Genomic DNA, 21,202 nt, shown 5'->3' with positions numbered 1-21,202 from the left:
TGTAGCTTACCGTGCCTGGGCCCATCTCTGAAAGCACAGAAATGACAAATTCAAGCCTAATCTCCTTCATAGAGAGGATAACAAAACATGACAGTAATCTAACTATTTTAAACAAACTTTGGAGTGTACATAACAGTATTTAGCAACGCAAAGAGAAAGGCGAGATGTGTGGTTCGAACCAAGTGCGGTTGACACCAGAACAATGGAAGAAAGGGGACTGACACCACCACCTGGGGAATTTCAATACAGGAAATATGACAATACCACAATCTGGACACTAAATATCACCATTGTTTACATCACTAACACTGGTTACATACCAGTCAGAGTATGCTCTAAATTATCTTATCAGATATAAGATAATTTGTAAAGATAATTTTGCAAAACCTGTACTATTATATTTCGGGTCAAAGGTGAGCTGGAACAGGGTATACTCTGGACAGGTCGCCAGTCTATTGCAGGACTAACACAGAGACAGAGAACCATTCACACTCACATTCACATCTTTGGGCTTTTAAATTCACCTAACCCCACTATCTCCTATCACTACATCTCCTTTAAACCCTGGGAAATAGACAAATTATCCACTGTAATGGATTGTCTTAAAGAGATTACTGATTGGATGACAAACAATTTCTTGCAGATGAATGCAGACAAGACTGAGTGTTTGTTTCTCCAGAGAGCATCAAGCCCCAAATTAGTCAACGTCTGGGTCCTTTCTCATCCTCAATAAAAGCTACCGCTCGGAATCTTGGGATGATTTTTGATCAATCTCTGTCTTTTGACGCTCATACCAATTCTGTCATCCGCTCCTGCTTTTTTCATCTAAGAAACATTGCCAAACTCAGGACTATTGTATCCAAAGGCGAATTGGAAATGCTTATCCTTGCCTTCATCTCCTCTCGTTTAGATTACTGTAACGCACTCTTTTCTTGTCTATCTAAGGCTTCCCTAAATTGTCTCCAAGTGGTCCAAAATGCCGCAGAAAGGCTTTTATCCCACAGTCATAAATTCTCCCATATCACCCCTGTGTTAAAATCCTTGCACTGGCTTCCGGTTGGGTATAGATATCGGTTTAAAATCCTCACTTTTACATTCATGTCCCTACAAGGTGATGCCCCCACTTATATCACTGAGCTTCTCCAACCCTACTCTCCAAACCAGATCCTTAGATCCACTGATAGTGGTCTTCTAATCATTCCACGGACCCTTTTGAAAACGAAGGGAGATCGTGCTTTTCAAACCCTGGCTCCAATATTATGGAACAGTTTACCTCGCCCGCTATGCACCATCAACTCTGTGGCTTCTTTTAAAAACAGCTCAAAACACATCTGTTTAGACAGGAATTTAGGTAATATTCATGTGTAGTATGCTGTTTTATTGGATATGCTTTTATACCCTCTTTATACAGTTTTGTTTCATTTAATATGCTTTTATATTCCCATGTGAAGCACTTTGAAATAACTTTCTATTTTTAAAAGTGGATGTGTTTCGTTGACTTTTAAGTCTCCAAAAGTTGATTCTGTTCATCTGGACGTAGCGTTTAGTGGGAGAAACATTTCGTCACTCATCCAAGTGACTTCTTCAGTCTCAGCTGACTGCAGGTTTCCCCAAATCTTATAAAAAGTACATTTGCATAATGACTGAAACCAGCCCACTGAAGGAACAATGGGCTGGGAGGTCAGTTCCTTAATCATAATTATGCAAATTCTCATGACCATTGATCAACAACCACTGACCAAGTGACCAAGTCACTTGGATGAGTGACGAAATGTTTCTCCCACAAAACACTACGTCCAGATGAACAGAATCAACTTTTGGAGATTTACTTTCCTGGATGATTGAGAATGCATCAAGACGTTGACTTTTAAGCTTTTTAGGTATTTGTGTCATCGGGTTTGTTCTACACATTGTCAAGCAAAGCAGTGAGGAAGCTTTTATTGAGCTTTTATAAGCTTTTATTGTTTCATGAAGATTTTGTCTGATGACTTGTGAGCAGTGTAGGGACTAACGTGTTATTAAGTAACGCGTTACAGTAACTATGTTATTATTGTGGTAACGAGCACGGTAACTAGTTATTATGCCAAAACCAGGAACGCGTTAATTGTTACTGGGATTTAGATAGGGTCGTTATTCGTTACTTCGTGTGTTGTGTTCGACTTACCTCAGAAATCGGAACACGGACCTGGGAGTAATGTCACACACTCCAGTAAACGGCGTTCTGGTTAGCCTCGTCAGAGAAGTCGGGATTCCAATATGGCAATGCCCTCAAAAACGGTTGTTTTGCTAGCCCTCTACAAAAACAAATTACTACTAAACACATCTGTAGCCATAGCTGGACTCGGTGGGCCAGTGGTGATTTTTCGTTTTGATGTTTCCGATGTTTTTTTTTCTCTTTTTTTTCCGTAACGGTATAAATAAAGAAAGGTACGGTGGCCCTGAGAGGCCAAATGGACTGCAACTTCAGAAAACACTTGCAAAAAGAAAAATGCTGCAAAAAGAAAAATGCTGCAAAAAGAAAAACACCTGCAAAAAGAAAAACACTTGCAAAAAGAAAAATGCTGCAAAAAGAAAAACACCTGCAAAAAGAAAAACACCTGCAAAAAGAAAAACACTTGCAAAAAGAAAAAATACGGTGGCCCCTAGAGGCAAAGCACTTGCAAACTCCAAAACACTTGCAAACTCCAAAGCACTTGCAAACTCCAAAGCACTTGCAAACTCCAAAACACTTGCAAACTCAAAAGCACTTGCAAACTCCAAAACACTTGCAAACTCAAAAGCACATGCAAACTACAAAACACTTGCAAACTCCAAAACACTTGCAAACTCAAAAGCACATGCAAATTACAAAACACTTGCAAACTCAAAAGTACATGCAAACTCCAAAACACTTGCAAACTCCAAAACACTTGCAAACTCAAAAGCACATGCAAACCCCAAAACACAACGGAAGTGCTCCAGGACGCTAGGGGCAGTGTTGAGCTTTTGTTAGCTAGTAACTACACAAGCCATGAAGTACCGGATTTGGGCTGTAGGCCGCATTTTAAGGCCGATTACGTCACAGTGACACGACGAAGGCTGTCCTAATTCAAAGGCTGCTCCAACTGCGGCCCTCAAATGCGGTCCTTAATTTCCCTGAATTTTAAGGATGGGTCGGTGAAGCCTTCATGGCCCAACATACCCCAGATTTCATAGTGCGGCGGTGGTGTGGATAATTTTGCCGAAAAAACGGCGGAAGCGGAGCGGCCGAAGAGTAAACTTTCAGAAGTAAGTGCTGAATATTATGTCACTTATTTATGCGCAAATATTTTTATAATGAAGATCATTAAAACATTACTGTTGGCCACATGTTGGGAAAGTTATGTGACATTAGCTTGGTTTTAAAGCCTTTACTTAAAAATATTAGTCGACCTTAGTCTTACAGAGAATGTGAGGATTTCATGGATAATTAAAGTCAGTCATAAATCCACAAACACAACAAGCTGAAAGTCAGTGATGCAGCTCGGTTTGCAGTCCTGAATATCACGGCACAAGCAGGATCCACTGCACTGTTAATGTTAGCTATGTTATATTGCTGCTTCTGTTCGGTGGTGTCGAGCCAAACGGACTTTAACGTGTGTTTGAACGAGCTGACGGTTCACTCGTTAAGCTGAAAGAAAGATGCTTTAATCACAGGAGTCACACATGTGTCCACTGTACCATCTGGAACTCTTCTTGTTTAGCACTCGTAATAACACAAACGCTAAATCTTCCTTCTCTGTGCCGTTTTGTAGCAGTGTGTACACCTGAGACTGTCACCTGTCTGTCTGTCCTGCACTCTCTTTCTGTTTCTTTCTCTCTGATTGTGGAATAAAAGTATGAACATGTATTTATAAGTTACACTTGTGTTTGAATCCTGCAGCTTATCACACATTTGATTTCCATGTGTGACAACTGCAAGTGTCCAGAATGAGGACAGACTGAGGGACCCACTGCTGCACATCATCTGTGAGGCTTTGCACCCCTGATGATCCACCAGGACAAACTCAGCAGTGTGTGAGGAAGAGGAAGAGCCAGCAGCAGCTGATAGATGGAGAGAATAGACAGACTGTTCCCTGTTTGTGAAGGACTGCTAGGAAAGTTTAACATCACTAATGTCTGTCCTGAATCAGTCTTATTAGGTAATTTTCAAATAATGTTATCATCCCAGTGTTTTCAGTGTGGGAGAAAGTACTCAGGGCCTTCAGGTTACACACTATGAAAGGCAGCAACAAGTTTAATATTCAGAAACCTAAAGTATGTATCAGCAGCAGAATGGAGCTAAAAATAAATGTTTGTTTCAGTTCTATGAAGCTTTGAGTATTTTGGATTAGTAGTCCTGCTGTGTTTGTTGCATCATGTTGCTGTGATTGTTTATATGCTTCATATATTCTGAGGTAAGTTGATCTATAGTGTTACACCATATTCTATAAGGATGTTATGTGTTTGTTTACTTTCTGCCCAATATGACCCATTTAGCAGAAGTCAGCCTGTTTAAGGCCCTGATATCTATTCTGTATGACTTAAAGCAGTTATGACATGGTCTGATTTTCTCACCCAATAAAGGAATATTTAATATATCAGTCTACTCTTCATTTTATCAGAAACAGTTATCACAGTTCATACATTTGCTTTTTACACACATATGTAAGCATTGAGCCAAATTTAGTAATGCCAACATACTGAAGCACCAACATTTGTCTCTTATATATGATACACCTATATATATATCTATATATAGATATATAGATATATATATGTATATATATGCACTGTCAAAGATACTTGTCTTTGAGTGAAGATTTAAGGTGATAAGACATAAATAACTGCAACTTGAATCTGTAAGCTCAGTATTTAACACAGAGTTCATGTTAACTGCCGCAATAGCTAATAATGATCAATATAATAACTATTATATTGGCCATATTATATTTACATTACCAATGTGATATGACTTTAGTTTCATAAACAACATTAGCAAATTGTTATTTATTAACTAATCTTAAATGACTGTTCAGTACAGAAATGAAGCCCAAAAATCATGTTTTACTGTCCTGTGGTCTCAGCCTCAGATACTTATCAAATCACACAAAGCTCTTGTAGAAACAAACAAACAAATGATATTGTTCATTTGTTTGTTTGTTTCTACAAGAGCTTTGTGTGATTTGATAAGTATCTGAGGCTGAGACCACAGGACAGTAAAACATGCTTTTTGGGCTTCATTTCTGTACTGAACAGTCATTTAAGATTAGTTAATAAATAACAATTTGCTAATGTTGTTTATGAGACTAAAGTCATATCACATTGGTAATGTAAATATAATATGGCCAATATAATAGTTATTATATTGATCATTATTAGCTATTGCGGCAGTTAACATGAACTCTGTGTTAAATACTGAGCTTACAGATTCAAGTTGCAGTTATTTATGTCTTATCACCTTAAATCTTCACTCAAAGACAAGTATCTTTGACAGTGCATATATATACATATATATATCTATATATCTATATATAGATATATATATAGGTGTATCATATATAAGAGACAAATGTTGGTGCTTCAGTATGTTGGCATTACTAAATTTGGCTCAATGCTTACATATGTGTGTAAAAAGCAAATGTATGAACTGTGATAACTGTTTCTGATAAAATGAAGAGTAGACTGATATATTAAATATTCCTTTATTGGGTGAGAAAATCAGACCATGTCATAACTGCTTTAAGTCATACAGAATAGATATCAGGGCCTTAAACAGGCTGACTTCTGCTAAATGGGTCATATTGGGCAGAAAGTAAACAAACACATAACATCCTTATAGAATATGGTGTAACACTATAGATCAACTTACCTCAGAATATATGAAGCATATAAACAATCACAGCAACATGATGCAACAAACACAGCAGGACTACTAATCCAAAATACTCAAAGCTTCATAGAACTGAAACAAACATTTATTTTTAGCTCCATTCTGCTGCTGATACATACTTTAGGTTTCTGAATATTAAACTTGTTGCTGCCTTTCATAGTGTGTAACCTGAAGGCCCTGAGTACTTTCTCCCACACTGAAAACACTGGGATGATAACATTATTTGAAAATTACCTAATAAGACTGATTCAGGACAGACATTAGTGATGTTAAACTTTCCTAGCAGTCCTTCACAAACAGGGAACAGTCTGTCTATTCTCTCCATCTATCAGCTGCTGCTGGCTCTTCCTCTTCCTCACACACTGCTGAGTTTGTCCTGGTGGATCATCAGGGGTGCAAAGCCTCACAGATGATGTGCAGCAGTGGGTCCCTCAGTCTGTCCTCATTCTGGACACTTGCAGTTGTCACACATGGAAATCAAATGTGTGATAAGCTGCAGGATTCAAACACAAGTGTAACTTATAAATACATGTTCATACTTTTATTCCACAATCAGAGAGAAAGAAACAGAGAGAGAGTGCAGGACAGACAGACAGGTGACAGTCTCAGGTGTACACACTGCTACAAAACGGCACAGAGAAGGAAGATTTAGCGTTTGTGTTATTACGAGTGCTAAACAAGAAGAGTTCCAGATGGTACAGTGGACACATGTGTGACTCCTGTGATTAAAGCATCTTTCTTTCAGCTTAACGAGTGAACCGTCAGCTCGTTCAAACACACGTTAAAGTCCGTTTGGCTCGACACCACCGAACAGAAGCAGCAATATAACATAGCTAACATTAACAGTGCAGTGGATCCTGCTTGTGCCGTGATATTCAGGACTGCAAACCGAGCTGCATCACTGACTTTCAGCTTGTTGTGTTTGTGGATTTATGACTGACTTTAATTATCCATGAAATCCTCACATTCTCTGTAAGACTAAGGTCGACTAATATTTTTAAGTAAAGGCTTTAAAACCAAGCTAATGTCACATAACTTTCCCAACATGTGGCCAACAGTAATGTTTTAATGATCTTCATTATAAAAATATTTGCGCATAAATAAGTGACATAATATTCAGCACTTACTTCTGAAAGTTTACTCTTCGGCCGCTCCGCTTCCGCCGTTTTTTCGGCAAAATTATCCACACCACCGCCGCACTATGAAATCTGGGGTATGTTGGGCCATGAAGGCTTCACCGACCCATCCTTAAAATTCAGGGAAATTAAGGACCGCATTTGAGGGCCGCAGTTGGAGCAGCCTTTGAATTAGGACAGCCTTCGTCGTGTCACTGTGACGTAATCGGCCTTAAAATGCGGCCTACAGCCCAAATCCGGTACTTCATGGCTTGTGTAGTTACTAGCTAACAAAAGCTCAACACTGCCCCTAGCGTCCTGGAGCACTTCCGTTGTGTTTTGGGGTTTGCATGTGCTTTTGAGTTTGCAAGTGTTTTGGAGTTTGCAAGTGTTTTGGAGTTTGCATGTACTTTTGAGTTTGCAAGTGTTTTGTAATTTGCATGTGCTTTTGAGTTTGCAAGTGTTTTGGAGTTTGCAAGTGTTTTGTAGTTTGCATGTGCTTTTGAGTTTGCAAGTGTTTTGGAGTTTGCAAGTGCTTTTGAGTTTGCAAGTGTTTTGGAGTTTGCAAGTGCTTTGGAGTTTGCAAGTGCTTTGGAGTTTGCAAGTGTTTTGGAGTTTGCAAGTGCTTTGCCTCTAGGGGCCACCGTATTTTTTCTTTTTGCAAGTGTTTTTCTTTTTGCAGGTGTTTTTCTTTTTGCAGCATTTTTCTTTTTGCAGCATTTTTCTTTTTGCAAGTGTTTTCTGAAGTTGCAGTCCATTTGGCCTCTCAGGGCCACCGTAGAAAGGTGGTGGATGGCCAATGTGTAAAAATAACTTGTTTGGTGGTGACTATGGTGGAGCTTCCACAGAGGCCAGCAGGTGGATGAGGGAAAGGAGAGTGTTGGGAAATCAGTTTTACCCCGGTTCTTTTATTCGTCGAAGCATCCAGAAACGGCACTGGAACTCAGTAGTTATTTTCACAAAACCTTTAGTCATCTTTATTCATCTTCATTTAAGCATGTACTTCTAGAAGGGAAGACGAGGCCGGTGTGTCCCTCTGCAAAATCTTCACCCCTTTGTTAGTGTTACACACTGAAGGACGACAGGGTTCATTCAGGTGCACATGAAGATTTATTGTGCTGAAACACAGCAAAACAGTTCAGTATTACTGGCGGCTTCCATTGTAATAACTGGCCTGCGTTACTTTGTTGCATTACGTGTAATGGCCCTGTATTAATCAGCCCTTAGCACACAGAGAAAATGACCAGTAAACAACAGACAACATAACATGTACTGGCTGGTCTATTTCCTATAACTTTAACTGAAACCAGCTAACAGTTTCCTTTCACATTACTGATGGAACAACACAGTTACAGAGATTAATGCGGGAGGCTAACATCGCTTAGCTAGCGCACAAACGTTACTAGCATTACCCACAGATAACGTAAAACAACTCCCTTATTCCCTCACATTAAACACCATATAAACAAGAATTACACTCCAAAAGTGTTAATTAAGCATCAACTTTACATAAATGTATGTAGTGCTCGTATATTGCTCTCACCTGAAACACAGTAAAACAGTTCGGTGTTACTGGCGGCTTCCATTGTAATAACTGGCCTGCGTTACTTTGTGAGAGATTATTTTGCCAGTTACCCGTTTGGCTGAGCCGCCACTGCCACCTACTGGCGAAACTAAATATCGCCCTAACATCACATCAGGTGGGAGCAAATGAGCTTTTCGCTCTGAGTTATGATGCAAACTATTGTCACAACAATTAGCAAAAAAAGATGATGATGGGGGGGGACACGAACACAAAAGGAACACAACTGAAACTTGTTCTTAATGCTCAAAATACTCAGGGTGCCACATTAGTCACAGCCAGCTTTATAGAAGCGGCCGCATCATAAAACCCCCATGGTGTGCTCCAAACTCTGTCTCTGTGTGTATGCACGAGCCTGTGAATGCCTATGTGTGCGCGTACCCATGTGTCTATGTGTGTGCACGTGAGTGAATGTATGCGCGTAGGTGTGGGTGCATAACAGTTAAAGCACTGTGTGTGTGTGTCTCTGCGTACGTGACTTCCTGGGGGTCATAAAAGTAACCTCACCCAAGCTATGCCAAATTCCTTTAGACCACATACAAAACAGAGTTAACATATTACAAATATTGAGACCACCACTCTGCATCCACTGGGTCGTTGGCCTCTTATTGTTTTACATTTACAGATCAGGTGGAGAGTCTCCTGCAAACCTACTTCTAAGTTATAACAATTATGAGTTTTTATTAAAGGTACAAGCATCAGCATCAGCAACCCCCAACCGTAGCTTCCTGTCTCCTTTTATTTATGACACCAGACCCCCAGTGTCCAGAAATTCCTTTCTCTCTAAAGAATTACACACACTCTCAGGCCACAGCTAAACCAAACTGAAACACAGAGACAAATCCTTCCTTATTACTGTGATCTAAACAAATTTAACACATTACATTCTAATAATTATTTTCTTGTACTCACAAGAGGCAGGAGGAGGAGAGACCCGAGGCAGCCGCCAGTCCGAGTATCAGGTGAACTGAATTTCAGGTAAGAAGTTATGACCTGCAGTCTATCTGGGTCAGATATAAACCAAGTTTAGGTGGAGTTTATTTTCGTTATGCTGACTTTTTACAGTCAGTTACAATAACTCATACTGCGTACTAGCTAGCATGATGGAGTTTCTTTGCAGCTGGGTGGGTGCTTTGATGTTACTGATAGTGAACTTTATTTTAATCATAAGGTTAGTTATTAGAGTTGTCAACCGTCCTGTACAAATGGAATAGTCTCGTATTCAAAGAAAATATTACGCATTTTGTGTTGAGGTGAAAAGGAACACAGTTTGTCCCGTACTTCAGCTAGAATGGAAAAAGACACAAAGCTGGATTTATTCTGTCGTTACGCTGCAGCTGCCTCTTCTTCTCTCATTCTCTCCCCCTCCCCCTCCTGTTGCTGCTTCTAACATGAAACTGATCAATGGTCAGCTGATCGGCTTTTCTCTCTTGTTTGTTTATCGCCCACTGTTAGCCAGAAAGAAGACCCCAGTAGATGTCGCGCTAAACAACAGCAGCACATTCAAGCTTGATCAGCTGTTGTTAGAATTTATTTAATATTAATTCTAGTATCAGCTGATGTTTGCTGAAGCCACAGCTGTGAAAGCTGCTGGTCATGATCAATGTTCCCTCTAAACTGCGCGCGTGCGCAATTGCGCACTGATGGCACGGTCTCTGAAATTTGCGTTGCGCACAAAAAAAAATCTAACCTGAATTGAAATTAAAGTAAATACGTTAACAATTCTGTTTTGTAGTGTTAGTCAGTAAGTGACTGGCTGCTCCAGTATGGGATCAGAACGATGCCACCTTATCCCATAGTCCAGCCAATCACGCGATTCACATTCGTATATACGCAGCTAATCAACGTTGTTGACAGGCTATGACAGCGTCCTTATGTGCCGACACCGGTGTTTTAGCTGGCAAAGTGGCTGATGAGGAGTGAAGCCACGTTAATGACAACGACTACAACCATTGGAGATGTGAGCAGGACAGACGGAACAATTGATGGAAAAAGTGTGGACTTTATACCAGTTTTTAAATTGTGTTGATGAGCCATGTAAAACCAGAGTTATGATAAAAATATCTGCAATGTTTGGTTTTCTTCCTGAATGCTATCGTTGTTTATATTTACTGCAGGAAGAAACGGTAAAAACGGCGTTTTATAAGGAAAACGCTCGAAATCACTCTCCGCCTGTGAGCAAAAACAAAACAAACAAACAAACAAAAAAAAAACCCCTTTCCTATTGGTCGAAAAATGTACCATGTCGACCAATCCAAACATGGCATTTAGATGTTTAGGGAGGGGGGAAGTTTTAGGAGTGACGGTGGTGTTTTGAGATGCGAGAGATTTGCGACGTTTAGCGCAAATCTTGTGTAGTTAGTGTGTAGTGTAGTTTTGTTGTGTGTCAGAACAATGAGGCGACTGCTGAATGTTACAGGTGTTACAGGAGTGATACATCTCCTGTTGTCAGGCAGGTATCAGGCTGTTGTTCTCCTTTATCTCATAGTGGACAGAAATTATTTTTTGGAGTGGCACAAATAATTTGTGTGGCATCAAATTTGATGCAGAACAGCTGATTGTTCTGTAAATAGTTTGAAATCTTTATTTAAAAAAAACGCCTTGGCTGCATTTTTAGGTAAACAGCTGCAAAAAACTTTGTTGTTTGCAAAACTCAGTTACTTTTTTGAATAAGTAACTATATAATTAATTGCCCAACACTGGTCATTATATCCTGTATTTTGCAGACAAAGAGTTACAGGACTCTCTCCAAGACCACAGACTCATACTCATAATACAAGTCAGAGCTTTATTTAAAAAAAAAAAAAGAAAGTTGTGTTTTTAAAATTGGAGTTCACGTTATTTTTACTTCCAATAGTGTTAACATACTACACAGGTCATGAACAAGATTATTTTTTTAAATTTTCATTGTAAGTGGGCTAAAGCAGTTAATTAAAAGTAGTCTAACATGAATGTAAATGCTGTAATTTGATTATTTTAATAAACCATGTAACTTGGATGGATTTGATGCTGGCGTGACCACAGTGCACGCGTCTGCTGTTGCTCACAGTGGTCCAAGGGACCACTCAGGGAGTTTGTGTGTTCGCTCAGACACATGAAAAATTAGAGGGAACATTGGTCATGATATCGGTTTGGATATGTGGTGAGAGGGAAACATGAAGATGAAACCAGGAGATGTCCTTACTGAATCATCAGAGCTGAACAGGTGATGGAGAAACAGGTTTATCTTTTAGGTGACATTAATGAGTTGAAGGGAAGTTATGAACTGTTTCTGAGAGACAAATATCACCAGGATCCTTTTCTAAGTAGCTGACAGCTGGTAACTGTGCAGGGGCGGATCTAGCAAAGCTTTTGCCATGGGGCCAGGTAGGGCATTAACAGGGAAAAGGGGGCACAAAGAAATACCTTTCTTTCTTATTCTCATTTAAAATATCTAGCTTTTAACAAATAATTATCTGAGTCTTACAACAAACGATTGATAGATTGATACATTGATACATTGATACATATATACCATCAAAACAGTGTACATCACTGTCACAACACCGTTTGTTTTCATTCAAAGGCTTTATGATTTTTCCTATAATGGTGGGCCGGTCTCTAGTCAAAACGCCCAGGCCGATTTTTTGTTCCAGTCCAGCCCTGTATGCAGCTCATCTGCAGTCTGGTGTTACCTACATCTTCCTACTCGGAAGGCAGAATTTCCGAGTTCTGAGTACAATCGAAAGCACCATGACTGCAGTTTCCGTGTTGGATGTAAAAAGCGCACATGACGCTGTGACGTAGGCTAAAATCATGGCGGCGGTCAATGATGGTCTAGGAGTGGGATTTCTCTCATGGAAATATGCACATTATTTTTTCCTTTCTGTTGGTAGGTGGCACAGTGCACTTGTGGCAAGTAAGCAAGCTAGAAGACTGGCAATCTTGCTGGGTATCTAGTTAGGGAAGCAACTCATTAACAAGAGAATTCTGAGTAAAACCAAAGTTACTTTCCCTAGTAACTAGTTACTTTGAAAGTAACAAGTAACCTGCAGTAACTGAGTTACTTTTGATAGAAGTTACTAGTAATGTAACTAAAGTACTAATTTAAAGTAACTTACCCAACACTGCTTGTGAGTACACTTATGTAGTACTTTTGTAGTAAAACCATAAATCAAAACAGTCGTCCTCCTGTTTTAGTTTTTGATGCCTACATTGCCCATAATGCACCACAACAGCCTATAATTCAGTCAGACATTGGAACCATAGAGTTAAACTTACCTTTGGAAAACATAAATGTTTTAAGCTCCTCCAGTCTCCTATGCAAAAAATATTCCCTAACTCCTGGTTTGCTTTTGATTTGTCAACAACAATCTAATACAATAACACACAACTGCACTGAATTAGCTTTCCAAGGGAAAAATAATTAATTAATAAAATGTGGTGAAGTAATTTGTCTTCATCCATACCAGCACCAGCTGATTGTTTGTGGGAAACATTTGAAAGTTTTTTAATCATTTGCTAAATACAGGCAGATGCTGCTATGACACACATCTACAAACTAGCTAAACGGATACAGATTTTCTTTTTGTTTTTCTTTTGGAACTGAACATCAAAGTGTAGCAAATCCTAGTGTTCTGAAAGTGACAGCAGCAGTGGAAGTTCCCCCAATCTGCCAAATTCTAGTGCTTAAACAAAAACAGGTTGTTTTTAGTGCTTAAAAACAAGCAATGATTGACAGTAAAAGGAAAAACTGAGTGGAGACATTGAGTCCTGGGAGGGAACAGCAAAAACAAGTGCAAGTTTGAATCATAGGTTCCTGTGACAACTATGAAAATTTTGCTACTACCAGTCATCAAAACAGGGCTGTTATTGGACAGAAGTCAGCAATGCAGTGATCATTAAGACAGGACACTGGCACCAAAGTGCACCTCATCTGTAATGATGAACATATCAAAGGGTTAGATGTACACAATGATCTTCGATGTCTGGGAAATGAAGAGAGCAGTGTCAACAAATGAGCACTTCAGAAAACAATTTTCAGGATCTCTGTGTTTTTTATTAACATGTATAATACACCATGTTGTAAACTGAATTGATGGAAGTAACATTATTATTATTATTATTATTATTATTATTATTATTATTATTTTACTTGACCTTACAGATGGTTTAGCTGACATTTATAATCTTTAATAGGTTTCCTTAAATATATGACCATTTGTTCTTAAAACTTTCTTTAGAGTAAAATAAATAAAATCAAGTTTAATTACCAAGCAAACAAAAGAAACTGTCAGTGAAATGACATCTGAAAGCAATCAGAGAGGCTGTACCGGGCCTCTGTGCAGTCAAAATGAAAGTGAAAGTACAACCTTGAGAGTGACACATAAACATGAGGGGTGAGGATATGTGCTAAGTCTTTTGTTTTTTCTGTTTCCAGGAGCCAAGGACAAACAGATACACATAGCTTCAGAGAGGGTCACGTGACTGTATACACCCAGATGTATGCTAAAATGATTCTCCTTTCACTGAATGATATTCCTGAACTTTTCTGAAATAATAATGATGTAAAGAAAGAAGTGTGCAAAATTTTAAACGTGGGACTGTTGAAAGCTTACTTGTGAAGGCTGTTGTTCATTTTCAATCCCTGTGACTCCGTTTTTTTTTAAATGCATCTGAAAAGTATTCACTTGTTCTCGTTTCACTTTTTCCACATCTTTATATGTTATAGCTTCCTCCAAAATGGATTACATTTATTTTTTCACTTCAAAATTCTAAGCACATTACCCCCTAATAACTAAGTGAATAAAAGTTTGCTTAAAATTGTTGCTAATCTCACATAAAGCGGCCAGGAGTTACTGCACATCGGCTACAACATGAAACTGACAAGATTTGAAGAGTCTTGCTGCTCCTTTAACATACCAAAGGAACCAACACGACCAGTGGGTGATACGTGGATTGTTATTGTTACTCGCAGATGGGAAAGATGGAGGATAGAGGAAGCAGAAGCAGGGATGCTGCTCAAAAGTACCAGCCAGACACAGTCTAGGAGTGTTTCTCAGCAATACACAATCCCTGATCAAAAAAAAGAACAAGTTTGAACTACTCATTCATGCAAATTTCTATGTCTGAGAGAGCTGCATTTCAATAAGATCCAACACACCTGTGGAGCTAGGAGACGATGAGGGGGTTTGTGCATTTATATGCTGGTCTGAAAAAAGAATGATCACACACACACGCGCCCAGGTACCCACCGGCTCACTCCTTGGCGGCTGCTTGTCGGGGCCTGGAGCCTGGGGCTCGCTCGGGCCACTTCGGAGATGGGGTGCCCTCGGCCTCTCGGCCCGGGGCTCGGTCACTCAGGCACAGCTGGCTGCCGGCGGAGCTCGTCACTGCAACCCCCCCTGGTTTCTGCTCCGCGGCTGCTGAGTGACCCCTCATCTGGGACTCTCCTCAGCTCTTTCTGGGATAGTGGTGCGGCTGCCCCTCTGTTGGTCTTCCTTGGTCTCTTGTGTTCTGGGGGCCTCTGGATGTCTGGAGTTTTGATCTCCTCCACACCTGCTTCATGCCCTGGAGGATGGGGCAGTGGCCCCCCACACCCTCTAGCAGATCATTACATGAAGGAACCTTTTAAATACAAGCGCGTTCATGCTCACAGGTGTACACACAGGTGATCACACACACAAACTACACCCTTTTTGGCTCCTACCTCAAAGCACACTGTGCGCTGTCGATCTCACGTGCTGCACAACAATGTTTAACATTTAATATTTACTGCCATATTCCCATATATCATTGTGATGTTGTTTATTCTATGACTCTTGTTTTCTTCTGCTTGTTTTCTTTCTTCTTTCTCAACAGGTGATCCAGGTGGTCAATATATATATATATATTTTTTTGTCTGCTTATTCTGTTGGTTTTTTGTTTTTTGCCCTTTTTCCCCGTCCCTCTTCCCCACTGTTTTTCTTTCCCTCCTTCCTTTTCCCCATTCTTTCCCCCAGTAAAGTCTGTCCCGCATACAACAAGTGAAAATAAAATAAACAATTAAAGGTGAATCAAATAGACCATTACGGCAAGGCTGGGATGGTCTATTTGGTAAAGTAAATCCGTTGGGCATCTTTCTTCGCCTTTAGACAGTAATTCTGATGGCAAAAGAGCCAAACGGGACAGGTGCAAAAAAAAAAAAAAAAAAAAAAAAGAATGATCACACACACACACACACAGCTGACTGGACACAGAGTACTTTCCTGTTACACCACAACCTTTTTTTCTATGGAGGGAGCTAACAGTCTTGCTAATTATGGAGGCTAACACTAATTAAACTAACACTACCAATATGTACAATATGTAACACGTGCGACCAGAAAGGAAAAAAACTTTGGATCATGTTTATACAAACATAAAGATTCAGGTAACTCCCACACTTAGGCCAGTCTGACCACTTCCTCTGCTCCTCTCTTATGCATATACACAACAAGGCCCAACGTCATGAATCATCAACTGCAGGACTGTTTCTCTCGCACTGAGAAGAGTGTCTACAGTTAGCCAAAAGGGTCCTAAACGTAGCCATAATGGTGAAATCCAGATATAATGTATATCTGGCATATCTGGCATATACATTACATACATTCCCACATAGCAAAATTGGTATGGCCCGGACCTGGCCCACACAATGTGCTTACACATGGCCCACATACCACTAAGAATGACGGCTCTTTGGAGGCCCAGATCACGTTTGCCACAGGTGGCTCACACATGGGCCAGCACAAGGCCAGTTACAAGACAGTCTTGATTAGTCTGAAGAAGTATCAGCTTTCAAAACATGTTTTTCAAAACATGTTCTGACATTGTTTCACAAAAGTTATGGTTTCATCTCTAACCTTTTAGCAGCCAGAGGCCAGGGAAGCAGAACATCATATCACGAAGGCCCTGAGTAAATTCCCAGCTGGGAAAGTACCCAAAGAATGTTTCAGAGAGATAAAGGACAACTGCTGCCTAAGGGAAAACCTTAAGTGATCCCATATGTGTCCAGAGTTTCACAACAGATCAGACATATTTTCTTAAAACAATATCTGTGCCTTTCAAACCCTAAAAACATGCTACCCCAAAATTAATCACTATATATATGTAAATTGTGGGGGTGCCAGGTGAAGAAGCCATGCTGTAAGTGACTAAGAGCTAAGCTAATAGCTACGCTAAGCTAGAATCCTCAAAGACAGAATTAGTAAATACTGTGAATTTTGCTTTAAACCATGTGAAGATCACACTATAAAAGAACTTATGTAAAGGTTTTTATTTAAAACAGGCTACACACATGAGCCATACAAAGCGCCACCAAGTGAGAATCATTTACCATGGCTCATTTATCATAAATTAGCGAGCAGCCTTGGGAAGAAGTAATAGTTTTCAAAACATGTTTCAAAACTTAAGAACCACTAGCCCAGGCTGTAAGACAGGATGTTTTAATTTCTGGTATTCGTGTTAAAGAGGAGATATATAAAGTCTCTTTATATGCACATGATGTGTTGGTGCTCTTATCCCGACCTGAAATCTCCCTCCCCCGTCTTGCTGAAGTAATTTCATCTTTCAGTGCATTTTCAGGCTATAAGATTAACTTTGCCAAGTCAGAGGCCATGCCCCTGGGGTCATTATTGACAGTTACAACTGTTCAACTGTTCCCTTTCCATTTCACTGGTCTCCTACTGGGTTTACTTATTTGGGGATACGGATTTCTCCCTCTTCTCATCAGCTGTTCAAGCTCAACTTTGTCCCTCTTTTCGATTCAATCAAGGCTGATCTGGAGTGCTGGGTCCCCCCTCCCCATTTCATGGCTTGGCAGAGTGGCCCTGATCAAAATGAATATTGTGCCCAGACTGCTATATCCTCTGCAAATGATCCACATCTTGTTATCTAACAAGGTTATTAAGGTTTTGGAGGGTTGGTTAAGTGCTTTTATATGGAGCAAAAGAAGGCCCAGACTTAAAATGGCCACACTCCAGATGTCCAGTCGAGATGGAGGTGTTGATTTACCCAATCTGCGACTTTACCAACTTGCTGTTCATCTTACAGTGATCGCAGACTGGCTCAGATGCGACTCTACCTCGATCTGGCTTGATATTGAATCCTCTCAGTCCAAATGTCCCCTGTTTAATTTGTTATTTGTTAAAGAGATCAGTCAAGTCAAAAAACTCTCCAACAATCCTATTATCCTATGCTCTGTCAAGGCCTGGAGGTCTGTCCGTGCTTTGGAGGGTCGGGCCCATTTGACATCCTCCCTGGCTCCTGTTATGAATGGCCCTTATTTCTTGCCTGGATGTCTGGACCGGGGTTTTGTGGTCTGGTCTAATTTGGGGCTGGTTAACTTGGGTGATCTCTTTAGAGGCCGGACCCTTCTTTCCTTTCAGCAGCTTCAACAATGTTTTCCCCTTCAAAATGTGGAATTCTTTACTTGCAACTGAGGCACTTTATAATTACTGACACCACCCTATTGTTGGACCCTACTAGGTCCGCAGTGGAGCTTTGTCCTCCCTGCAGTCTGGAAAATCCATCAGTTCCTTTTATAAGGTTCTTAACTCTCACTCAGCCCCTCGCTTCCTGACTGCTAAACAGGGAAAGAAACCTAGGCCGCTCAATAAATGATCCAGACTGGCAGGAGATTTGGGCCTGTGCTTCTAAGATATCTGTCTGTAATCGGGCAAAATCGATTCAGTTAAAAATTGTTCATCGGGCATACATCACACCCTCTTTAAAAAGTAAAATAGATGTAAACTCCTCCCCTTTATGCTGGAAGTGTAATGTGGAGGAGGGTGACTTTATGCATTGTTTTTGGTCATGTGTGAAAATTCAATATTTCTGGTCTGATGTTGGAAAGGTGCTTTCAGTTATTTTCAACTCTGTTGTTCCTCTGGACCCTCTCTGTCTTATACTGGGAGTAATGGACAATCTGGTTAACAAAGGCAAGCACAAGAGACTGTTCCAGGTGTTATCTTTTGCAGCCAGGAAGAATATCCTGCTCCTCTGGGGCAGGCCAGCAATCCCAACGAAGAAATCCTGGCATAACATTGTTATGGACTGTATTCCCAATGAACATATAACTTGTATGCTCAACTCCACCTTGGACAGAACCTGGGAACCATATCTGAAATACGTTGGACCTGTACTTTCATCCTCCTTGTTGCGGGGCTTTCCCAAACTGAAATAATTTGCCTGAATATTGGTCTTATTGATTTGTTTTATCTGCCTTGTATGTGCCTCAGAACTTTGTATTGCCTGAGCTAAGTTCTGTTCTGGATCTTGTGTACTTTTTCTTTTGTCATTGTCTGTTACTATGGAAAAAATTCTAATAAAAATATATATTAAAAAAACCCAAAACAAAACAAAAAAACTTAAGTTTAGACATAGTTTCATAAGAGTTAAGGCTTCATCTCTAACTCAGCATTTTTAACCATAACTGCTTCAGTGAAGGCCTGAGCTCTCTCTCTCCCTCTCTCTCTCTCTCTCTCTGAGTAGATGTGGTGGATAAGTGAGTCTTGGAGCGTGTTGCACCATGGGCAAATTTCCTGAAACTTTTCTCTTTTTTGTGTGTGAAAAAGTCTCAATCACAGAGACATGGTCAATCAGAGGTAGACAATAAAATATGAGCAAATTTATGCTGTGTACCCGTAATATGAATCAGGCCAATGATGCCTCAAAATGAGCCTTTCTTTTTAGCCTGGTGGATCTCGAGAAACTAAATTATGTCCAAAAGACGCACAGGATAATGCTGCTAACTGGAATAGGGAGTTTCCTGGAGAAATTTTCCTAGCGTTATCGCTGGAATCTGTATTTTATTTTCCAGTGCTTTCTCTCTTCTTTCTGTTGACACCGATTAAATGATTCCAGATCACATTTCAAAAATCAGGGCTGGATTTGAAAAACTTTCAGTTGTATAAATGTGGATGCTCAAATCTTAGACACAAAGACACTGGCTACTTTAACTGTCTATAGGTCTGGGATCAGATGTAAAACCTGCTCTGACAGCATTTTATAAAACCCCATTCACAGAAAAGGTTGGCTACAGTGGAGGATTTTAGGTGGTGCAGTGGCTGTAGATGCTTTTATTTCTGTTTTGATCCAAGTGTTGTTGAGAAGTGTATGTTCTGTCCTCACAGAGAGAAGTTTTGTTCCACTGTTTCCTGGACTGAAGCTCATTCTAGTCTGTGTGTGGATCATTGCAGAGGCTGCTCCGTTTATTTGGAGAGTGTTTTTATCTACAGATGGTCATTCTGGGTCTCATGTCACAGGTCAGTCTCAAACCAGAGTCAAATTTTAACTATTGAAATTCTGGGTCAAACACTAAGCTGCCTGCTTATATCAGCAGAAAATAGGAAAAAGAGCATTCATTGCATTATGATAAACATTACATAAACATTGATTATCAATATTACTGTATCGTAAATAACCCGGAAAATGTAAGAATATGTGGTATTAAAATCTTATCCTGTGTTTTGTATTAAAAAAAAGACATCAATCTGTGACTGTGATGATCAGTGTGCTCCAGCAAAATTTTCCATCTGTTAAAGTTTGTGTTGCTTACAATGAATCAATTTAAAAAGTAAACCATACAGAGAAAAGACTGCTGTGATCACTGAAATATCCACACATGCCTCTAGGTGTTTTGGGCTCAGTCAGCTTCGTTTTTTTGGTCATGGCCCTCAAACTTTGGATGTGTTTCGTTGACTTTTAAGTCTCCAAAAGTTGATTCTGTTCATCTGGACGTAGCGTTTTGTGGGAGAAACATTTCGTCACTCATCCAAGTGACTTCTTCAGTCTCAGCTGACTGCAGGTTTCCCCAATCTTATAAACAGTACATTTGCATAATGACTGAAACCAGCCCACTGAAGGAACAATGGGCTGGGAGGTCAGTTCCTTAATCATAATTATGCAAATTCTCATGACCATTGATCAACAACCACTGACCAAAACCTACTGATCAAAGACCACTGATCAACCACGTCACTTGGATGAGTGACGAAACGTTTCTCCCACAAAACGCTACGTCCAGATGAACAGAATCAACTTTTGGAGATTTACTTTCCTGGATGATTGAGAATGCATCAAGACGTTGACTTTTAAGCTTTCTAGGTATTTGTGTCATCAGGTTTGTTCTACACATTGTCAAGCAAAGCAGTGAGGAAGCTTTTATTGAGCTTTTATAAGCTTTTATTGTTTCATGAAGATTTTGTCTGATGACTTGTGAGCAGTGTAGGGACTAACGTGTTATTAAGTAACGCGTTACAGTAACTATGTTATTATTGTGGTAACGAGCACGGTAACTAGTTATTGTGCCAAAATCAGGAACGCGTTAATTGTTACTGGGATTTAGATAGGGTCGTTATTCGTTACTTCGTGTGTTGTGTTCGACTTACCTCAGAAACTATGGAGGACCACAAGAGCCACGCGCATCGAAATAAAAATTTCTGTGCTTAAATAATGAATTGTAGAATAAATTCTGCAATTGTAAATTCATTTTTGAATTCCAATTTAATAAACTGCATTTCAAAATCCTTTTTCCAATTGCATTTCAAAAAACATTTTTGAATTCCAATTTAATAAACTGCATTTCAAAATCCTTTTTCCAATTGCAATTTAATAAAC

The sequence above is a fragment of the Pelmatolapia mariae genome, linkage group LG3_W (assembly GCF_036321145.2).
Source record: "Pelmatolapia mariae isolate MD_Pm_ZW linkage group LG3_W, Pm_UMD_F_2, whole genome shotgun sequence".
Classification (NCBI taxonomy): Eukaryota; Metazoa; Chordata; class Actinopteri; order Cichliformes; family Cichlidae; genus Pelmatolapia; species Pelmatolapia mariae.
Note: the sequence above shows the minus strand (reverse complement) of the source record.